At 40.6% G+C, this 24,300-nt stretch overlaps 1 protein-coding gene and 1 pseudogene across 2 annotated transcripts in view; one reads left to right on the top strand and one right to left on the bottom strand.

Annotated features, from left to right (window-relative positions):
* GPC6 (glypican 6) overlaps positions 1–24,300 on the top strand; it is a 1,118,215-nt gene that overhangs the window by 383,132 nt on the left and 710,783 nt on the right. The window lies entirely within an intron of this gene.
* On the bottom strand, positions 5,780–6,655 carry LOC140912765 (glutathione peroxidase 1-like; annotated as a pseudogene).

Consider the following 24,300-nt stretch of genomic DNA (forward strand, 5'->3'; position numbering starts at 1 on the left):
GGCAGAATAGGGGATAGAATCTAAACATCCTGATTCCCAGTCTTGTGCCCTATTGACAGACCCATTTTGAACCTTATTGTAGGAGTTAATGATGGACAGTACTATGGAGCAGATAGAACGCCTTTGGGCTTTAGCTTCCTCAGGATGCACTAGGTTTGTAGGTTGTGAGTATGCTTCCTTTGCAGCCCTTTAAATCCCTTCCTCTGAGGGTTACAATGAGAGAAAACAACAGAACTCCGTGGAGTTCCCTAAACCCTCTATCTCCTTCCCACTGATTTAACCAAGTGAGATTACAATATAGCTCTAAGTAAAGACTGTAGGATTTTAGCCCATTGTGAGTTGTGCAGAGCTTAGTGATTTCATTACTCACCTACAACTGAACATGCTGCTTTTATAATTCTAGTTCACAGGGATCGTTTTATTGTCAGATTTAATGAACTTCCAAATTTTTTTCTTTAATCACCTACAATTGTTTTCTTTTACTTTGAATAGTATTTTTAAAAGTTGTAAAGCCTGAACTGTGTGCAAGGTGGAGGCACAGATGGCTGTGAACCCATCTTGTTAGTCTGTTAAAATAAAATGACAGATGTACGTTTGAAATTGAGTACAGGCGCAATGGCAGGACAGTTATTACTTTGTATCCGACTTTGTCCAGAGACAGCTGGTGCTGCATCTTTTCTTCTTCTTCGTTTTGATAATGGGAATTCAGGCATTTTATTTGTTCTCATCTGATAGGCCACTTTCAAAACACAGTTAAACGGGTCCAAAGACAACCACCAGCTGTAATAAATAAATAAGGATCTGCTTTTCAGAGTTGCCAAATATGCACATCTCCCATTGATTTCAGTAGGACCTATGAAAGTCAGGCGCTAAATTAAAATAAAACTGGAGTATTTTGTTCCAAATCATTTTATGTATTTGCACCTGAGCTCAAGTCAAATAATGTACACCTGCTTAGCTGAATATGTGTAGCTAGTAGTGAAGGTGATTTTGAATGCTTTGTACAGCAAGTAATGGCATTTCACTTTTTCGCTCTGTTGTATTTATTGTGCCCACAACCTCAGTCCTGTAATGTGGACTCAGCAAACTGTAGGATTGGGATTCATGTTGTAAGTTTCTCAAGGCAAAATTGTTGACCTTAATAATAATAATAATTAATAACAAACAGCTGAAATAATCTGTAATTTTAAATGCATCATATTTTGGGTGCCCAGATTGAGAGACCTTCAGGGAGCTCAATTAACAACAGTGAAAATCAGACCTCTTGAAGGTGTCACGAGTTAGGCACCCAGAATTCACTGCATCTAAACTCACTAATCACTCTTAAAAATGTAGCCCTTTCTGTCACAGTTCAGCTCCTTTTTCATGTCGTGTATGTGAACTCTTCTTTAAAAATAATAGTAATAACATGGATGTCAAATAGGAATTTCTCAGTCACACTGTCTGGAGTGGCTTACAATCGTGAGTGCCAGCCTCAGGACAGATTGTCAAGGAGCAGAGCAGAGACCCTAAACTTGTATGTTCTATAGTTAGATTTCACCAACCCGGTAGCAAGGGTGAACTCCTAAAAGACTATAACAGTCTTACCATGGAGTCACAAACAGTCCCTTTGGGTATTTCAGGCTCTTTTGCGATCCAGGCAAGCTGGACTTAGTGATAGATGGTTGCCATACACCAAAGATCACAAAATATGCAGGTTCCTTCCAGTCTCAAGAGACCAGTCACTTACCCCAGGTCAATATGTACTTTAGATTTCACACCAAAGACAACACTTATAGACCTTCTTATTGTAAACTAACTAAGAATTTATTAACTGAGAAAAGAAATGAGAGCTATTATAAGGGTAACGCAGGCAAACATATACACAATTGAATCACAGTCTATGGCTTGAAAAGGTGACTGAGTTTTGTAGTAATCTGTCAGCTCTGAATGCCTTTTAGCGATAATCCAGGTCGACCCTACTTCTGTTTCGTAGCTCCAGTCCTGTGAGAGTTCAAGGGCAAGTTTACACTGCAAAATTAAGTTGACCTAGGTTAAGTTGATGTACAGCCACTGCAGTAATTAAATTGCTTTTGTATGTCCACACTATGCTCCTTGTGTTGCTGTTGCGTGTCCTCACTAGGAGTGCATGCACCTATTTAACTGGAGCATTGTGGGATAGCTTCTGAAAGGCAGCAACCGTCAGTGTAAGCAATGCAATATCTACACTGACACTGCATCAACCTAACTACATTGAGCCTCTCTCAGAGGTAGAGTTATTAAGTTGGTGTAGTGGGCAGATTACATTGTTGGGAGCTACATTTTAGTGTGGATGCTTAACGAGTTAGGTCAACATAAGCTGCCTTACATCAGCTAACTCTGTAGTGTAGACCAGGCCCCAACAGCAAAAGATGGAAAATTTTCTTGTCAGCTATTTTTACTTCCTTCTTCTAGAATTCAAGCTGATTGGATGAAGCCTTTTGCACGTAGCCTCTTTATGGGTGTAAGGGGACAATTAACAAAGTCTTTATATTGTGATGTCCCACAGTGGCCCATTTAGTTTTGATAGCCTTTCTTGATGATCAGGAGATGATCCCTCCTGACTGGGTTCACAGTTTCAGAGCAAACAGTTTTTATTGTTACAAAGCAAAAACTTAACTTTGCCTTATAGCATATGATAAAGATATTATGAGTGAGATTAATGCAACACATTGCTATAAGTCTAATACCCATGTTAACCATATTCTCACACAGGTGACACAGACTGGTTTCCAGAAATGAATTTGTCAGCACTCGACTACGGCCTAAAGTTTTGGCATGAGCTAACACCTGGTCTGCCAGTGTTGCACTCATCACATGTTCTGCTCTCATTACTGAATCATTATATTGTAATGGAATAAAGCAATATTGTGATGAAGAGATTCCAACACTATACCTCTGTGTTCTAAGTGTGGATTATTTTTAAAAGATGTAATTTTGTATGACAAGAAAACAAATCCAATACAGCAGCTTTAATCAAGTAATGACCTCAGAAGCTCTGTGCAAAATCTGAAACTTGATTTTGTTAGTGCTGAAGTGAGTCAGCACCCATAAGGTTCAGTAAACCTACAGATCTGATGAATTACCCCTTTTTTGGGGGGGAAGGAGTGGGGAAAGGGGAGCATATACATATTTTTTCAGTAATATGGAGGAGAAATTTCAGCCAGTAGGTTTCTAAATGATTATCGTACTTTTCAGGTGGATAAAACATCCTAGTCTTCAGATTCATGCCTTCACGCAAACCAATGTATGTAATAATCATTCATGAAGAGTACAGCTGGCCAAAAAATGGAAATCCCTTCCTGTGAAAAACTTAACATTTTTGGAAAAAAAATCATCCCAAGCTAGGACAAAAAGTAAAATGTGAAATTTGTCATAGGAAGAGATTTCCAGGAAAATTCCATTTTGGGAGAATTGAAATAGAATTTTTCAGCTTACAAGTTGCCCACTTGGAAAGCTCTTGTCAATTTCCCTTTCTGTCTGTCTTTCAGATGGGCATGTAGAGAACTGTCATTTTGATTTTCCTGACAGGAAAAGCAAAAATTTTCCTGTGGAAAATTTCAACTTTGCAAAGAGGCCATTTTCCACTGGAAAATCATTCCAACAGAAAATACCCAGCTAGCTGTAATAAATATGCTACCTGCCATTTCTTACTGTTGAATTAAAAAATTAGTATTCCCACACTAAAATCTCCAAATTGAACTCAGCGTAAGGTTCCTTTCTAAATTGGTGGTTCAGGGGCATAATGAGCAGATCTATTAGTTCCTGCTCTTGTGGACACTTCAAATTTTTATGCACTTTGGATTTTGAGATCTCATTTGTGATGACATGACATTTGTTCCCTTGATGAACTGTGTGTGGGGAGAGGGGGGCAGGATGGGAATAGTAATTTCTGATTGTTCTGTACAGACACAGAAATGTAGTTTCTTTGTGAGCTATGGTGGAAGAGCTCAGCAGCTGGAGACCTGTAGCTGTTTAAACTCTGCTCTTACTAATAAATTTGATTACAGTCAGCAGTTACTTTAAGGGATTTAAGGGAAACAAGGTGTTAAGACAGTCTACCAAAAAGTTTGAGCAATTATTAGAAGTGCTACACTTAATTATACAGAAGACTAAGAAGATCAAAAGAGTACCTTAAAACACCCAAACTGGTTAGAACCAACTAACAGTATATCTGTGCCCAGTCTGTTTTGGTAGAGTCACTGTACATTCTGTTGTGGAATAAAGAGCTAGTAAAATATTGAAAAGCAAATTAATGAATGAGAAGTTGCAAGGGTAGCTAAAGAGGCTGCAATAAGATGTTTACACGATGCAGGAAACTAGCAGCTGGGGTACAACTGTCTGAAAATGATTAAAGAAAGCCATAATTTCCCTTCTTTAATTCAACAGCTAAATTAATTTGCTATCTCTTGGTCTGACTATACCCTGCCCATTATCATAGTATCCGAGTGCCTCTTGCGTATTATTGTAGTCTATGCTTATTGACAAATCTGTCATGCTACTGAGATTCTTTGGGAAGAAAATCACTTATGCACATATTTTCAAATATTGTCTTTATTTTTTACTCTGCTTTGTTATGCAGGATCAGAAAACTTTTTTTGGTCCTTTCTTATTTCATTACTTGTGATAGTGAGCGCCTCAGGAGACTGCATCACTCCGAGTAATTTCATCAGTGTCAACATGGATGTGAGACGGTGGCCTTGACGCTGCATGTTAAAGATTTAAACAGACAACAATAAGGCATAGGTTGGAATCTTTAGATCAGATTTTGAAGCACCCAGATGTCAAATCTATACAACATTCCCCTCAATGTTTTTCAACTGTTCTTGAAGTTTTTACATTTCCAAAATACCTGCCTTGTTGAAAATCAAAGCAGCTGTGATAATTTCCAGCAGGCTGTCAGATTTACATGTTGGAATCTGTCTTTCTCTTCTCTTGCCCTGTAGATGGAATGTATAAAATACCAGAGTCTGACTGTCTTTGATGCATAATTGGGATCCTATGAAGTAAATACATAAAACAAACTTTAAGTCTTTATTTTAAATGCACAGAAATGCTGTATAAAGGTCACCCAAGTACAGTATTTTTGTTTGTGCAGAAATGTCATTCTAAACAACATACAACTGATGTTTCTAAACTTTTTAGGGAAGATAGAAAAATACTCAGAACTCATGCTGTCTGAGTGGTTCACAATGCAGTTTGCTGGTATTTTGTATCCATACCAGACACCGTATGAATATGCTTTTTATGTTGTCTGTTGTAGTTTTCCAATCTTTTAAATTTAAACCATAATATTCAACAAAATAAGATAAATATAGCTATTCAGTACATACATAGTAGTTCTCTGAAATTTTTGCACTTTAGGCTTTCAAATTGATAGTGAGGACATGTCAAATTAAAGGGTGATGCAGACCTAAATGAACAAATACAAACACATGACAAAAGATGGTCAAAGATCTACACTATGCTGGACCCTTATTACTGATACATTTCAAAGTGAAAAAGGCACTTTGAAGTCTATGTGAAACCAACTAGGAAAGCAAGAAAAGGAATGAGCATAAAAGGTTGCATGAAAATATTGGACGGTTTCTCCTACATGTAAGTAATCTTTGTCCAGTTGATAAAAATATTTTCCATCATGTTCCCCACATTGATCTTTCCTCTTATTAATGAAAATGGGTACTGTGCAAGAGTAAGGGGTCATGCATATTTATCTGTTTAGAGGGTTGGTGTATGGAATTTCTGTAACAATGTAGCTGAAGAGAGAGAAAAGTTTCAGCAGGACTTTGGCTTGGTTGAGAGCATTCTACGGGACATACCAAAGGAGCTTTTCAATGTCATCTTGGATCTTGATAGTTTCGAAGTGCCTGCTGTAGCGCTTAAAGGGCATGCCATCTAGGGTGACCAGACGTCCCGATAAAATCAGGACTGTGCTGATATTTAGTTGTTTGTCCCATGTCCTGACCGATGTACGGTCGGGATGCCATTTGTCCCAATATTTTGCTTTGGCAGCACTCCGGCTTTTTTTTTCTCCCTTCGGTAGCACTCCGCCAAGAAACCTAGAGCCGGCCCTGGTGGTGGGGGGGGGTGACCCTGTGGCTGCCCCCCCATGTGTCCCGATATTTTGTCCCTGTCATCTGGTCACCCTAATGCCATCAAGCCCAATGAGGAATTTGTCAAAGTTCCAGGCGATGTCATTCCTGCACACTGGAGACCAGATGATGTACTGTCGGTTGGTCATCAGCAACACTGGATCATTATGTGGGAAAGGCAGTGCCTCTTTCAGGAAAGTGAAGAGTGGGTGAGCATTTGTCCCATTCACATCACACTTCTCAAACATGGTGAAGTTGAGCTCATAACCATTGCCAGGGCGGACATGCTTTAAGGAAAGTAGGGTCTTCTCATTGGTAGTGTTCTACTGGTGGCCAAACTGGTTGCAGGGGAAGGCCAGCCTGGCCAGCCCGGGCCCATAGCACCTCTGCAGCTCGCTGAGCTGGGCAAAGTCTTGGGCCATAGTGCCTCAGAGCGACGCCACATTGCGCACCAGCAGTACATGGCGCAGGAGTGAGCCCAGCGCCAGTTGTTCCGCCGCGCCCAGTGGCCATGCCTGCAGCCCCGTCAGCTGCCCAGCCACCATAAGGTCATGCAGTGTATGGATGGGGAGCCGCGCCCGGGCAGGAGCCACACTGTAGTCTTAACAATTTGTAATCTTAACAACTTGTCTGCTTGTGGTGTTTTCCTGTAGACCACAAATTTTACCAAATGAACTTGTAAATCATATCTGGAATGTGTAAGAGAAAGGGGCTTGGTACTACTACTCCTCTACTGATGAGAGGAAGCATGTGTCCGGTGGCTAAGGCACTGGCCTATGACTTGGGAGACCTGGATTCATTTCTTTCCCTGCCATAGGCTTCCTGTGTGACCATAGTCAAGTCACTTAATCCCTGTGCCTCAGTACCCCACCTTTAAATGGGGTGTTGTGTGAATAAATACACTAAAACAGTGGTTCTGAAACTGTGGTCCGTGGACCACCAGTGGTCTGCGAACTCCATTCAGGTGGTCCACGGATAGTTCCCTCTACGCAGGAGTGGCTCCACTAATTAGGTGCCTGGACCCTGGAGAAGATGAATATGTAAGGTGAGGTGGTGGCCTTAGGGGGCATTAGGGGTAAGTGGGAGGGGGCAGTGGGGCGAGAAGGGGGGGTGAGGGCAATGTGGGATGTGCAGGACTGCGTCAGCCAGAGAAAGAAGTGACTTTCCCCAGCCCCAGGGCTGTGGCTTCCAGGGAGAGACAGCCCTTTTTCTCAACCTCAGCTCAGGGGCTGCCACGGTGGGGTGGAGAGGAAGAGACCCCCTCTCCTTCCCATCCCCAGCTTGGGGGCTGCCGCGGCAGGGGAAAGAGGGCACATCTATCACATTAGAAAGGTAAGAATACTGATATTAAAATATGAGTTGTGTGCTTTTATTTGTAGAACAAAAAATGTTTATTATTACATTTTTTTATATAGTGCTTTTATCCAAAGTGCTTTACAATAGTTAGCTAATGGTACAAACAACATTTGCAAAGTGTCCATTAAGTGGTCTGCCGAGACCCCAGCAATTTTCAAGTGGTACGCAAAAAAAAAAGTTTGAGAACCTCTGCACTAAAGATTTTGAGACACTCAGATACTGTGGTAATAGGGGCCATATCAGTACCTAAAATAGATTTTAAGCAGAACTAGGGGCTTAGCCTGAGAGAGGAGCAGCTGCTGTCAGGTTGTTTTTGGGACAGTTTTAATATGGGACATTGTCAATCCCTCACTGAAACATGTTCTGCCCTGTCTCTGCCCCACAAGTAATAAAATCCTTTAACCAACAGGAATGACAGAATATTTCAGCAATGTAGGTTCTGTTTAAAAATGTCCTTCATTGTGTAATATTCTGTCAAGTCTAAACTTTCATTTAACCCCAGCCACAAACTTTCAAATTTTTCCATTATGAATTTAAATCCATCTAAGTGTAAACATATATACTGCTGCTCTGTTAACCCAAGTGTGTCCAGCCAAACAATCGCAGCAAAGATGAGAAATTGCCTCTGGAATTGCTTCCATCCCATTCACCTACATGAAGTGAGAACTTCCATCCCTACTTAGAACCATTTAATTGTTAATATTATTGATTGGAAAGCGTCAAGTAACCAGCATACAATATTTCTCATCCAGGTTTATTGTGTCCCTCCCCCCTTGTTAATTGAGATGTAGCTTACTGTATCAGCCCATAATGTAGGCTATATCACATCCCAAGCAAACAAGCAGAAAGATGAGGAAAAAGGAACAATCCCAAGTGGCAGGAAGATATCTGAAGATTTTCCCAACATGAAAGTGTAAGCTTGTTCCAATTTCCATCCTAATTGATCATATTTACACCATGTATGGTTCATTATGCTTGTGAAGAGTCCTCTTCAAGTCAATGGCATGATATTGATGAAGTCTCAGATGACTGATCTGATAGAACCTTAGCTTTTGCCTTTCCTGACTTTTTGTGATTTTTAACTGTGCAACCTTAAGTTACATGAATGTGTTTTTTTTTTTCATTTGATATGATCTCTGTTAAGTGATACTAGTACCTTGATGTGCCTTCTTTCAGCCATTGGAACCATATTACAGATGCACAATCTTTCATTTACACATAGAACAAAGAAGCCAGAATGAAAGAGACAATACTCTGTGAGCATTCTATTGAGAACAGTGATCTGTTGGTTTATTTCCAATTGGTTTAAGAAATACAGAGAAAGGCAGAAGAGAAGAAGAAATTCCTCTTATTCATTTTTGAAATTTAAGCTCTGGCAAGAATTCACAGAGTTTAAGACCGGAAGGGACCATTATATCATCTAATGTGATCTCTTGTGTATCATAGGCCATTACATTTCAACTAGTTACCCCAGGAATGAGCCCAATAACCTTTTGTTTGACTACACACTAAACTTGTGTTTGGATAAAGCATATCTTCCAGCAAGATATCCAGGATTGAGTTGATTGGGAATGTCTGTCTATAGGTACCTCTACACTTAAAGTGGTGTGTAGAGTACAGACACTGCACGCCCAGCTTTCATGGATATAAATAGCAGTGTAAATGCTAAGGCATGGCTTAGGCAAGTACAGTAAACTAAAATGCCCTACACTCCTAAAGTATAATCTCCACAAGGCACTCTACACACTCCAGCATGCCAGAGCTTTTCCCTGCCACTAGAGCCTTTCACTGCGGTGTGTAACTACACACCACAACGACAAGTGTGGACACAGCCTGCCTTTCACTGTGGCATATAGCTACATATGTAATGCACGTACTCTAAACACTACCATAAGTATGGACTTAGCCTATGATCAGAAGTGGAATTGCCAGAAATCTCCTGAGAAATGTGCTCTGACAAGACTCTAGCCTGGTTCTGTAGAGAACAGGAGTAGCTAATTCAGATAAGCACGCAGTTCCTTAACTCTGATCCTCTAAAGATTTGCCTATTTCTAGTGTTAAACTGCTATTTTGCTCTTACCATCCATCTCCTGCCAATGTGATCTTGATTTTCCAGTGTTAATACAGAAAACAATTTATCCTTTCCCTCAAACTATTGAGGTGCTTTTTAATGCCAAGCAGATTGTGTTGTCTTATAGGATGGCCAGTTCTGGATGTCAAAGAACTTATTGAAATTGGTTGGATTGATTCAAACAGAGCTTTGATTTGTTAATTTCACGTAAGAAAGGGAGGAGAGATTGCTGCTCCCTCCCTGGCAGTATCCCCTCATAGCACCACTTCTGACTATCTAAAAAAAAAAAAAATGTATGTTACTGTTGCTTCAGATTTCTTTTCTTTTTTTTTTTAAACAACCCTCTGCTTGTTGTGTCTGGAGTTTCACTTTACCTCCTTCAAAATATTGCCATATTGAGACTCAGTTAATACAAAACGTAGCAGCTTGAATTCTTGCTGGTTCCAATCAGTCTCATCACATTATACCTGTTCAGAAATATCTCTTCACTAGCTTCCTGCAGAATTTCATATAGACTTCAGAATGCCTTTTTTCCCCTCTACTTACAAATGCCTCAGTAATCGGTGTCCAACACAGTGAAGCTCCCTGACCATCTTTTATCATCGGCCTGTAGTTGTTCACGTAAGTCTGCATCAGCCTTTTATTTGAAAAGTCCTCATTATCAGTTTGAAACAACTGGAACCAGCCATTAGCGACTTTACCCCCTGACTGTGGAATCATCCTGTGATCCTAATTCAACAAACTGATGCTGTTCCATCTTTTAAATGCAGATTAAAGAAACACGGGTATGCTGGGGATTTAATTAGTTTCTATACCATCAGGTACACTGACTCTCTGGTGAAGGATGTCCTTTATATTTGTACTTAAAACACCTCAGGTTTAATTAATGAATTAATAATTAGCATCATGACATACTGTCTATAATATAGACATGAGAAAATATAGTATGTTCTATGTCAGTAGTTTGGATATAATTCTTGGTTCTCAAAATGTATACATCCCCAGTAAACCAATGGTAGCTTTATGTGATTTGTGTGATAGAGGTGCGGGAAAAGGGAATTGATCATATAGGATTGTTATCCCTAAATAATAATATATAATCACTTGCCTGATGTTTACACTACATCCTAAAACATTTTTACAGCCAGAGAATAGATAAGTCACCTGTACCTAAGGATTAATAGTTTTCCCATTGCCAAGTCATGGTTTTAGGTAGAGCTACAAGTATAAGGAAATTCTCCGTTTCCACCAAACAGAAATTTCAGTCAGCTGTGACTGCCCCTTCTCAGGCTAGAATGTGCTAGCTGTAGATACCTACTCTGATCTCAAATAATAATTCGATTAACTTAAAGATACCTACAAGATGCGTGCTCTGATTTGGTCTTCTCCTTTCCTAGCTGCAGAAACCATTACACCCAGCTCATAGGTAAATATTATCGCTTCTGAAAATTGGGGGGGGGGAAGATTTGCTCCTTACAGAGTAGCTTCATTTCCCCCATGCTAATTAACAGTCCCTTGTACATATTCCAGCTTTCCCAGCAAGTGAGTACACAGTGACTAATGATAGTAGCAGCAGCAGCCTTCCCATCTTTGGATGATAGCCCAGTGGATGAATGGCAGCAAGCGAGCTTGGCATTCCATACGCATTAGAATTCAAAACTCTGCCAAATACAATGCTGCAGATGTAATTTTGTGTGTATATTTCAGGACTCAATTAGAAGACATTTAATAAGAGAACTCCTCTCCCCTTCACTCTTTGCCCTATATTTATTAAGCTCATTTATTTCTGAGTTCCCTCTCATTCACTTTCTGTTCAAGCCCTGGTCTATTTACTCTGGTATTCGAAAAACAAATCAGACTATTCGATGAATAGGTATTTTAGTTACTATGATATCATATGCCATGGTACTTAATGAGGAAGATTTTCCATGGCAACTGGAGATATCAATATAACCTTGGGTCGTGAATTCACCCTTGCCACCTGGTGTTGGCCTGGAAACCAGTGGGATGATTTATTTAATTGCTTCAAAGCTGAAGCAGGGAGTTGGGAATATGGAATTAAGAGTGAGGATGATTGAACCTCTCACTCCTGTCTGTCTTCATAGGACCAAGAAACCTAAATAACTATTGGTAGACCAGAATCAGCCCATCAGAGTGGGGAAGGTTGAGGGAGAGGAGATAAAGTGGTCCTTTAGATAAGATTTACCAGACAGCTTCCCCCGAGAATCTTCTATAGTTCCTTAACATAGCTTGTCCCATTAAGAAGAAATGAAGGTGTCTGATCTTCACTTTGATGTGTAAGAACACATCTGCCTATTAGACATTTGCTTATCAGCATATCTGAACTACTTCTGGTTTCATTCATTCACTGTACTTAATAGGCAGCAGGTTTAAAACAAACCAAAGGAAGTATTTCTTCATACAACACACAGTCAACCTGTGGAACTTTTTGCCAGAGGATGTTGTGAAGGCCAAGACTATAACAGAGTTCAAAAAAGAACTACATAAATTCATGGAGGATAGGTCCATCAATGGCTATTAGCCAGGATGGGCAGGGATAGTGTCCCTAGCCTCTGTTTGCCAGAAGCTGAATGCATCATTGATTATTACCTGTTTTGTTCATTCCCTCTGGGGCACCTGGCATTGGCCACTGTCGGAAGACGGGATACTGGGCTAGATGGACCTTTGGTCTGACCCAGTATGGCCATTCTTATGGTATGGGTATAATGACCTGTGAATTAACATTAATAATCACGAGGAAGAGGTCCAGTGAGGATTTCTTATATTTATTTATTCATCATTCATATTTAAACAATACTTTCAAATGGTTCACAACCTCTTGGTGTACCCTATACTGGGCTATGTATAAATTAAACTTAAAAAAATCAAATCAAATCAAAACAAACACTGACCTTAAAATGTCATTAGGGTTGCAAAGTTAGGCACTCAAAAATTAGGAAATGCCAGAATTAAAGTTAACGGTGAGATTTTAATTCAGCTCTGTTGTGCGTATGCATTATGATTAAGGCTGTAAGAAGAAAAGGAGTACTTGCGGCTGTTACTCTGAAACCTGTGATTAAGGCTGTGAATCTGTCATGGAAGTCACGGATTCCATGACTTTCTGTGACTTCTGCAGTGGCCAGTACCAGCAGCAGCAGCAGTTTGGGTGTGTGGGAGGGGGCTCATGGCTGGGCCAGGGAGTTGGGGTGCAGGGAGGTGCTTATCTGGGGTGGGACTTCCTGGCTCCCACCAGCATGTCCCTGCAGCTCCTAGACCATGGGTGGGCAAACTTTTTGGCCTGAAGGCCACATCAGGGTTGCAAAACTTTATGGAGGGCCGGGTAGAGAAGGCTGTGCCCCCGAAACAACCTGGCCCCTGCCCCCTATCTGCCCCCTCCCACTTTCTGCCCCCTGACTGCCCCCCCTCAGAACCCCTGACCCATCCAACCCCCCTGCTCCTTGTCCCCTGACCACACCGATCCCTATCTACCCCCCCCCGCCCTCCGACAGGCCCATGCCTGGGACTCCCATGCCTATCCAACCCCCCTGTTTCCCATCCCCTTACTATGCCGCTCAGAGTGGCAGGACTGGCACCCGCACTGCCCAGCCAGAGCCAGCTGTGCTTCCTGTGTGGTGGCGTGGCTGCGGGGGAGAGGGGACAGCAAGGGAGGGGCTGGGGGGCTAGCCTCCCCAGCTGGGAGCTCAAGGGCCCGGCAGGATGGTCCCATGGGCCGGATGTGGCCCACGGGCCGTAGTTCGCCCACCTCTGTCCTAGATGGATGGGCCAGTGGGGGCTCCGCACGCTGCTGGCAGGTGCCACCCCCGCAGCTCCCATTGGCTGTGATTCCCGGCCAATGGGAGCTGCGGAGCCAGCGTTTGTGGTGGGAGCAGCACGCCAAGCCCCTGTGGCAGCGCCTCCCCATAGGAGCTGCAGGAACATGCCAGTCAGAGCCGGGTAGGAAGCCTGCCAACCCCCCAGCACCAGGTAGGGTCCCAGGCTATGTGCTGCCACCCGCAGCCCCCTCTCTCCCCAGCACCAGCAGGGTCCCAGGCCATGGGCTGCCACCTGCCTCCCACCAGCACCAATAGGGGTCCTGAGCCACTCTCCCAGCACCTCCGGACTGCCCCCTCAGAGCACCCGTGGCCCCTCAGCCCAAGTTTTAGTTAGGGTATATAGTAAAAGTCATGGACAGGTCGCGGGCCGTGAATTTTTGTTTACTGCCCGTGACCTGTCCGTGACTTTTACTAAAAATACCCGTAACTAAAACATAACCTTAACTACGATAATCTAAAAATACATGATCTCATACTATTTTTCCCATAGAACCCCAGCCTCATTCAGTGCACAAGAACTATGGTGCTATGAATCAGGGCCGTGTAGTGAAGGAAGCTGTTGTGTGTAGGACCCTTTCCTCATCTGTTTTCGAAGTTGGACACTGTAGTGAATGAGACAGGGGACTGCTATGAATGGAAAAAGGCTTCTGCTGTGATTCAGGTAGCTGAGTACCACCCTGGAGATTTGAATGCTATCCCTGTCTCTGCCCAGTTCCTATGTGATGCTGAGTACGTTACTTAAACAGTTCACCGGTGGCCGCTGCTTATACCTCATTTTCTGCATGAGACGCTGGAGGCCAGAGTTGTGGAAGTGCTGAGCACACAGAACGGCATATGAAGTCAGTTGGAGCTGTGCCTTGAACTCACTAAAAAACCAACAACATTTAGTACTCTGCAAAAAAAAATCAGGCTTGAGGTGTCTCAAGTTGGGCACTCTGAATTAGTGGACACATTTGAGAATTTTGGTCTTAATCTCTCTATATCTCCGTTTCCTAGTTGTAAAATGGGGACAATAATATGCCCTCACCTCACAGGGATGTGAAGATGAATTCATTGTGGTCTGTACAGCACTGACGTACTGTGGTGAGAGCATGATAGAAATGACCAATGGGAAATTAATTTTATGTTCAGCACAGGGAGTGGGGTGTGGTAAATAAGGAGTGGGGCCACACACTGGATGCACAGGATAAAAAAGAAACACTGAATAACCATTTGCTGAATGAGGTAGGGGTACTGTGCAAAATATAGAATGTGACCATGAAATTAAAGAGGGTATTATAATGCATATGCAGAAGAGGATTGAATGAAAGTTGCACAGGCAACCTTAATTCTGGCATTTCCTAACTTTAGAGTGCTTGGTTCATAGCCATAATGTTCCTTTAACATAGATTATTTTAATACAATTTCCTAAATTTCTTAATGATGCTGAATATATAGAAATTTTATCACATAGAACTACACTGAACCCAACTTGTCATCAGTGGGGTTTGGACCTTTACATCCACAACACAGTCCTCTACCTCTTGAGCCAATGGACTGATGGGAAGCAGTAATAGACTATTATCCTCTTTGTGGAGCAGCCACTGCAGAGGGCTGAAAAATATGTTTTCCAGACAGGTTCACTATCTGCTGCTGGCAAAGGAAAGTAAAGACTCAGGAATTCTGTATTCTATGCTAAATTCTGGAGGGGAATGTGCTCTAGAGATTATAGACACTTCTGCCCTCAATCAATCAGTGTACTGACCAAAAAGTTTCATATTAATTTTAGGGAGATTTAGCGTAAAGAGAGGCTGATGAAGAGCTGTGGAGCACCATTTATACTGTGAGAGTGGGGAATGGACTTTCCCCCTCCCTGCCTCAACCTTTTTCCCTCTCAGGCACCTCTAACTCCACTCTTTCCTCACCCCTATGCATTTCAAACAGGTGGCTGCCTCCACCTCCATACCGCCAGAACGCTAGCTAGCGGGGGTGGGGGGTGTGCATTGAGAGCAAAGGGGATTATCCCTGATCTCAGGTTCTATACCTCACACCACAGTGACTCTCAGCTGCCAGGATGAGTAAATGCAGGGCAATCCTGCTCGACCCTGCATTCGTAGGATGCAGCCTGCTCAGTGCAGACAGAATCTTTTGCGAATTTAACTGCCAAACTCTAACTAACAAGCCTTGAATGAACATGTGCAAATTGAGATTTTTATGAGGCTTATCACTTGGCCAAAGGCTCATTCCTAACACAAAGGTGACCCTTCTGCCAAATTTTAAGTCCCTGTTCCAAACTATGAATATGCTAGAGCTTCTCAATAAAACAGCTGTAATAATTTCTTTTTAACATGAGCAAAACAACAATTTTCCATTTAACCTCGTACTTGGAAATGGCTGAAGCATTTTAGCAGAAGTTTTATATATATATATATATATGTGTGTGTGTGTGTGTGTGTCTCCACATGAGACAGACACACACAGCATGGCAAATGGCAGCTCTAATGTTGAATGTTTGGCTGTTATAAGCAATTGAAAACAGAGTCTTATTATGGAAAGTGTTGGGCAACCTTAACTGTTGGCAGCGTAACCAGCCCCTTCTATGATGTTTGTTGTTTTTTTTTTACTGATACTCTCATCCTTTCTTTTCTACCTTTTTGTCATGTCAGTTTTAAATTAGATTTTAAGCTCTTCCGGGCAGAGACTTTGTGTTTGTCTTTCTCTTGCCTCACACTATGGGGCCCTGATCATGCCCAGGCTTTTATGCACCACTGAAGTATAAAGAAGAATAAATAATATTTCTAATACAACTCCTTCTTATGGATATTATCAAAGTAGCCCCCTTTTCCGTAGGTAATTACATTGGCTATGTACTGTACAGAAGTCACAATTCCTGTCCTGAAGAGCTTACACTCATAAAAGACGAGCAACAGGTGAAGAGGGAGAGAAGAATAAAATATATAATTAAAATATACAAAGTTGTCGGCTGATTTTTGTAATATCACCTATTGTGGTTTGTTTAGCCATTCTCAGCTGGTTAATTTCCTATTTAGAATAGAACCATGTAGTTCAAACTGGGAAAAATGCAAATGGATTTTCTTCCTCAGACTGCCGAGCTGGGATAAGCTGATTATACCCTGTGTAGGAGACACTTGCTCCGATAAATTCCAAAGTAGAGTTTTATACAATATACCTTATTTTATATCTCACAAGGACTGCAAAATGATATATTTTTTACAACAGCACTGGTTACCACATTGGTTAGCTTTCTGTATTCTGCAGATATGTAACTAGCAACGTCAGTAAGTAGCACAAACTTAAATGACTTTTAAGAGCCAGTTACTATGAGTATAGCCACCAAACGTAATCATTCTCTTTGGCAAGTCCTGTAGCAAAAAAGTTACAGCACTTGCGGGAATAACCAGCCATTTTGGAAAGCCACAGAATACTGAAACCTCAGCCAATTTTTTAGTATTTTGGTTGTTGTCTGGTTTCCACAGTACAGCCTTAAATATTTGAGCTCTTTGCCTCAGACCAACAATGGAATTAATGGTAATTGAAAACATCTTTCTGAATAAATAATGAAAACATAGTCTTCGCATTTACTTAAAAAGTTCGCTTGTGCACATTGCTAGTGCTGCTTGGAGACACTGGCTCTGGGAATGAGACCTCTGCTGTGATATAAAATACCAAAGAGGAAATGAATGGATATGATTCAAACTGTTGGAGTATTAGTATTACAAGTTGTCAGATATTAGCTGCTTTATACAGAACTATCTTGATTTGGTCCCAAGCAAGATAATCAAATTCTGGACTGAGTATATTTCAGTAGGGACATTGTGTAAATCAGTTAGCATTGGTTCAACACTGAGAATTTAAATCTAACAGCAAGAGGAAGCAATATAAAAGCAGTGCATCTCAAAGTAGAGAATTTTGTTAGTTAATCTGCATATTAAATAGCAATAAACTGTGGAAGCTTGTAATGTGTCGGAGAAAAGTGCCTTATGATTGTCTTACAGTACTAGTGCAAGTTGGTGGCTTGAGGGAAGTCAGATCTTTCAGTGAAAGTATAACCTTGGTTTATGATCAGAATTTGATATATCTCCTGGACATATCTCAAATATTTGGCAAGTATCATAGGAATATTGAATCCAAAAGGCATTACCATAGATCAGATCTGTATGCAAAGTATTGCCAGACTCCATTATGTTGAAAAAAAAGCACAGAAAATTCTATCTGGCATCTTCCTGTAAACACAAATAGTGCTAGAGATGCTAACAATGTTGACATTTTTATAACCATCATTAGTCTTGAAGGTCAACAATATATCTGCTCATTCAAGCATGCCAAAAAGGAATGGAATGGGACAGTTCTATTTTAAATTATGCACAATGTATTGTGAATGATGTCTCGTTTTGGTGCTAAGAATAGGATGTGTTTGGGTGCAGGATATAAAAATATCCCCAAAACTTTGAGTGTGGTTGTCAGATTGAAAAAATAATAAGTGGTGGTACTCTCCCAAATTCCACTTACAATTCAATCTCCACCTGTTCTGGACACCAAAAAATGCCATATACTGTAGATCATTCAAATATTCATGATATGTTTGTTTGCCTTTTTTATTTGGCATGCTTAAATCACCAAGGAATTGGTCACTCTGAAGACTGATTTAAATGGCCATGATTGTTAGCATGTCATAGAGATGAAGATGGACAGCTTATACCTCTGAGCTATTGTTCCACCAGTGTATCTGTTTGCATTAAGTCTGCATTTTGCAGGATATTTTCACAACCATTTTCAGTGGGAAATTTGCCTGTGTAAGGATTCAGGAAAGGACCTGAGCACATGCAGAGTATGTGCAGAATCCAGTTCATAGTAATGAAAGGGAATACATTTTACTTTTTGTTACTGTTGCAGTTAATTTTCTGGCTTAGCATGCTATTGACATAAAAGGACCAACACAGTGTCCATAAATAGCCCACGCTGCTACTTAAAAATATTGATAGGCACATTGTCCCTGTGATGAGTAGTAGAGCTATGGCAGTATAAACCTCCAACAAGTGTAAACGTAACGGTTTTGAAAATAACCATTTATTTTGATACTTTGTTCAAATTTTTCCCTTTCAAATTAAACCAGAAATAGATTGTAGAATCCTTTTTAGATTAAAACCGACTCCGTGAATTGTGCCAGCCATGCATTTCAAACCTCTTTTCAGCCAAAGTATAATTAGAGATGTTTGGGCTTGCTAATGCTGCTTGGACATCTGTTTAGCTAAGCTTTTACTTAAAAGCCCTGATCTTTGTCTCCTTAATTACAAAGTAGTAGCAGAAATGTCCTGATGTATTTTCTAAGCCTCTGAACAATATACATTTTACTTTACATAATATCTGTTTGGTGCCATCCAACTATTCTGGGCAGGTTTCCTTTTCATTCTACAACATTAAGCCAAAGCGATGTGCTGTTGTGTCTTTAATCCCCAGGAGGGGTCAGATGTAGATCTCAGTGGGTTTTTATGGTTCATTTTAAAAGATCTCTTTCCCCACCCCATTAAACACCGGTTCTGCTCTGTTTTGCTGTGTGTGTTGTATCGCTTACACTAACTGCTGTATCCCCTATATTTTGAGCTACAGCTCATGCTATGAGCACCCTGAAAACACCATTATCTCACCAAATTTCTGGAAAATGTAGTCAGCTGAATGAGATAATTTTCAAAAATGTTGTATTCTTGTTCAAATAGTCTCCCCTATAGGTGATTCACTGCACATCTGATCCAAGGCCTTTTGTAAAGAGACAAAGCAGACGTAAATAAGAAACGAACATAGAGGGGAAACTGAAAACCTATTTTGGTATGGGGTAGGTGGTATCTTGACTGATTGGTAAGAAAACTGAATTTTTTTGGTTTAAAAATTGTCTAACTTATTCAACAGCTACGTGCTTGATTTAGTTTCCAGTTGCTCAGGGCAGAGACTAGGGGAATAGTGGGGAGTGAAGGCCTGATGGCTTCTTTCCCTGAAGACAGGACTGGTATTATAATTACTTTTTGTAGATACAGCACCATAGGTGAGCATGGCACTTCAGAGGCAGTTAAAAAAAGGAAGATCACTGCCCCAAATGGCTCAGTATGTAATTTAAAAATAACACTACAAACAATTGCATTGAATAAAGAGTAGTGAAGTATGTACTGGAAGACAAGGTTACCGCAGTGAATGATCATATTTCTTCAGCACCTTTTAATGTTATCAGATTTGGTGACAATGTGCAGAGAAGGTGTGTGGGGGGGGGGTGGGGGGGGATGAAGTGTGTACCTCTGGGGTGCAGGGTCAGACAGGGATTACCAATGGAAATCTTGCAAAAACAGCTGTTTTTCTGAAATTTTCACCCTTTTGCTTTAGAAGGCCATGTCTAAATTTGGGTTCAGGCTGCAGTTGGTTTCAAAAAATGTTCTAAACCTCAGACTTTAAGTGTGGTCTCTGAATCTAGATCTAAATGTTGCCAGTATACCTTGGCTCGTGTCTAACTTTGGCAATGCTGGAGGCTAAGTCACTGCGTGTTCCTATGTGTATTTTGACAATGCGGGGGGCTGGCCACCAGTGTGCTCCTGTATTAATTTTGACAAAGTTTGAGATTGCGTTACTGCATGCTCCTGTACAGATTTATAATGTTACAAATGTTGCAGATAAGCAAATTGTAGAGGGTAAATTATTCTATCTTCCTATAAAATGTGGGACTCCAAAACCAAAATTATGTGTAGTTTTGGTTTTGTCAGTTGCAAGGAAAAACATGATGACTGAGGGAAGCCAAAACCAAAACTTCAAAACCCATTTTTAAGTATAAACAGGAATTAAGAACATGTTTTTAATTAGAATTTGTTTAAAATGTTAAGGCTCATTCTTGTTCCTGCTGAAGTTAAAGGCAAAAAACCTACTGACTTCAAAGGTAGCAGGCTTAGGCCCTCCCACTGAATGTGCATTACTGCTAATTGGGTCATATATTCCAAAAACATGAAAAAAATGTTTTAGTTTTTGATGTCTTGTGACAATCTGAGAAGGTGTCTGTGTGGTTCAAATGAATTAAACTGAACACTGAACAACCACTAGACACAAAAACACAGGAACTAGGTGTAGAGCATAGGTAATTAGGTTCTTTCCCTTGCCTTACTTGCAGTGGGGTTGAGCCCCCATTTTTATGTGTCTGAACGCAAAAGGAACCAAGCAAAAGGAGCAGTTTCTTACAGCTCCCAACACTCTTTAACCAACAGATCTAAAAGCTCTCTCTAGGTTTTAACAGGGTCACACTGTGCTCACAAGCTATGGCTAGCCTTTTTTGCTTCTGCCGCTCTGTCTCTCTCTATCTGTTATTGTCTGTGCTCATTTTCTGTGTGTTCTCTCACCCGCACACACACTTGGTTACAATACCCAGTCGAACCCTCTGCCCACATGGTGCTAGTTTCTGGACTTTATTAGGCTTTAGTTTTTGACGTTGCCCTTTAACTGTTGCTTGCAACTGTCTTAAATGGAGGACTCATTCATACATCAGTCTGAATGAAGTTCTAACTCAGCCCATAACAAGGTTTCACCCAGTTCACAACGTTATATTCTTTCTGATGCGCAAACATATGTCCTGTGTTATTGATTGTTTTTGTTTTTCAGTTGCTGGCGATGACATGAACTGATAAACTCATTTAGGGTTGTGTGTTGGGTGGGAAAAATATTTACTGAAGTACAACACTGCCACAATTGGTCAAGGAGTCCATAAGTATCCTGTATTTTCATATGTCCTTTGATGTACTGAAGCTAATCTTGACATTGGGCACTGAGAATGGGAAGGAACACAGATATCTGTTACATTCAACTATGCAAACAAGGAGAAGGAAGCCAGTTCTCTGGTGTTACAAAGTGCTGAGCACCCCCAAATAGGTTTTCAAGTGACATAGGCAACTCTGTGATCCAGGAAGTGGAGAAATGCAACCACAGAAATAGTCATGGGTCTCCTTTCTGAAAGGAAGGAACTGAGGATGAGAGTAAACTTGGAATAAGTGTTGACAGGCTAGTTCAGTTCAACATTGTAAGGACTGACTTCACAGACTGCTACACTGTGAATGGCTGCAAAGGTTGGAATGCTAAGACCTGTGTGAATTAATTTTGTGTCTCTGTGGCATATTTGCTATTTCACATGAAACTAAGATGTGGAAGTACTCTGAATATACATCTGTGTTATGTAGCCTGTGATATTTCTCAAGTGCAGGGGTCTCACAAATAATAAAGGAATGCTGTCAAACAGTTTAGTTTCCAGACTGACCAGCTTGAAAAGTTTTCAAAATAGGGTAGAGAATGCCCTTGACATTTCTAGTCTCACATAAATCCCTGTCCTTGCAGTACAACTGTTGACATTTTCACACTCACACTTTGCCATGATACCGTAGTACTTCTGTATTACTGTTGATGCAGTTGCAGTAGAGACCAAAGTTAATAAACCAACCTTATTCTCACTGAGAATTCTGTTCATATTGCTGATGCAGTTTATGACTGAAATAAGGGAAACAGACAATGTCAGGTTACCTTGTTATCCACAAGAAAATAACCAGTGTTTGTCAAATGTTACAAAACCAGTAGGATAAGAAAGAGAGAGTGTCAAATGTCTAGGTTAGTTCAAACACTAAAAGCTGCTTAACAGTGGGGATGTGCTCAAACCTTAAAGTTCACTTGAGAGCACAATTTGACTGATGAAGTAACCTGTCTTTAGATTGAAGGGTACTATTGTTGCTTGTCCCTAATTGGGACCTTTGGGATATTGGGATATTGCAAGATTTATTTTCTTCTTCCAGAGTGTTAATTGGAACTGGACCACCCTTTTTGTCTTGGAAATATGTATAGCAATATATTGACTGACCTGTGATCTTTGCTCCGCAAAGAGATTTTGTGGCTCACTATATTTAATGTTGACTTTGACTTCATTCCACTTAACATTGATCTTTGAGATTCATAATGTTGTCTTACAAACCTTAGCCAACATCAGTATCAATCAGATTGTTATTGTCTTTACTTACGTATTGCATGTGGTTTCATTTTCAAAGCTTATTTGAGCATGACTATACGCTTTGGTCTTTGGGCTGGGGGGGAAAGAAAGTCTAGTAATTTATTTATACCGTAATTGTTTTCAACAAGCATGTATATGCTTTTGTGGATCCCTTTGAACAGAATTCACACCGCTCTCATGACTATTTTCTTTTTCTTTGCACACCGAAAAGATTAAATAATTGGCAAAGACGTACTCTTCAAGTACAGTTTAGAGAAGCTGTTACAAACTATTTGATTTTTAAATAAAGTTATTAATCAAAAGAGAAAATAATGAATCTGTATTTTTAAAAAGCACTCAAAACAGAATATAAAATTTTCAAACAGAGAAAATCAGAAATCTGAGTGACATTTCTGTTAACTCTCCACCTATATAGAGTTTGAAAGTTAGCAGACAACATTGTTTGACAGGTACATCTTGGTATAGTGCACTTAACAATTACGTGTCATGTTTAAAAGGTGACGATTCATATTGGATCAGACCATATGGTGATCAGTAATTAAATTACCCTTTTCTATGAACAGGTTTAATGTCTAAAAGTATAGGCACTTCCAAATCAGTTGTTCAAGTTTTTCTTATTTGTCAGTTTATATGAGGAAATCTTCTCTGAACAGATATGTACCTTTATTTTTTAATGGGTTGTTTATTCATACATCAGGCAAAATTCACAACTCAAATACTACTATTTTTGAATGTAAGAGATGCAATGAATGGTTGTCAAAAACAAATCCAGTAAAGCTTATATAGTTATGTTTAATTTCTCTGTTGTGTAGTGTGGAGTTTATTTTAATAGATAAATGCATTGTTGGGAGTCAAAACCTAGATATGATGAATATGTTGACTAAGGGTATGTCTTCACTACCTGCCGGATCGGCAGGCAGCGATCAATCCAGCTGGGATTGATTTATCGTGTCTAATCTAGATGCGATAAATCAACCCCCGAGCACTCCCCCCGTCCACTCCTGTACTCCAGCGCTGCTAGAGGCGCAGGCAGAGTCAACAGGGGAATGGCAGCAGTTGACTCACCACGGTGGAGACACCACGGTAAGTCGATCTAAGTACGTCGACTTCAGCTACGTTATTCACAGTCCCTGGACCAAATTTTTATAGGTCTCTGGTTCAATACAAGTCTATGAAAGTTGCTTCATCATGCTGAATGTACAATTGAGGTGCCCATCGATCAGCTCAATCAGCAGGTGACAGCTCCATGATGACTAGGTGTTATCTTCTTGTTCTTCCTTGATGCGTTTTGGGTGGATTCCGGTTCGCCCTCTGGGGATCATCCGGTTATCTCCACTTTGCATATTCTTCGGCCCATCAATACCAAGGTTGAAATTCTTAGCATTAGGCTGGCACCATTTACTAACCAATTATTTCCCTGGTTCAGGCTCTCCATTCCATGCACTCATCATTCATTTTTTTTCTTAACAACACAATATATGACTCTTGATTCATTTAACAAGTTTTATCCCACTATCTATTTCTCCCTCTTTGGATACCAAGATTTACATAGGCATGACAAGGGGCTCCTGTGGGGGAAGAGCATCAGGGTGTTGTTTTAAAGAACAGAATTGTTTTCTCAAAGTTCTTATCACTTTCCAGCACAGACTCTTTATCCTGTACCAGCCTGAAATAATTAGCACTTTGGCCTTGCATTTGTTACAGAGTGAAATTCAACAGCATGGAACTGATGTTCATACCCTTTTACAATACCTATATACTCTTTTGTCCATCTTTATTTCTACTACATAATTATCATTCTATCATACTTATATAACTTTGAGGGTGATACAACAGCACTCATAAGATAGGAAATATATGCCTAAATGCAGTGACACTGAAAAAGACGAAGGGGTCAGGGTAGGTATCCAATTGATT

Source organism: Lepidochelys kempii, chromosome 1 (assembly GCF_965140265.1).
Source record: "Lepidochelys kempii isolate rLepKem1 chromosome 1, rLepKem1.hap2, whole genome shotgun sequence".
NCBI classification, from domain to species: Eukaryota; Metazoa; Chordata; order Testudines; family Cheloniidae; genus Lepidochelys; species Lepidochelys kempii.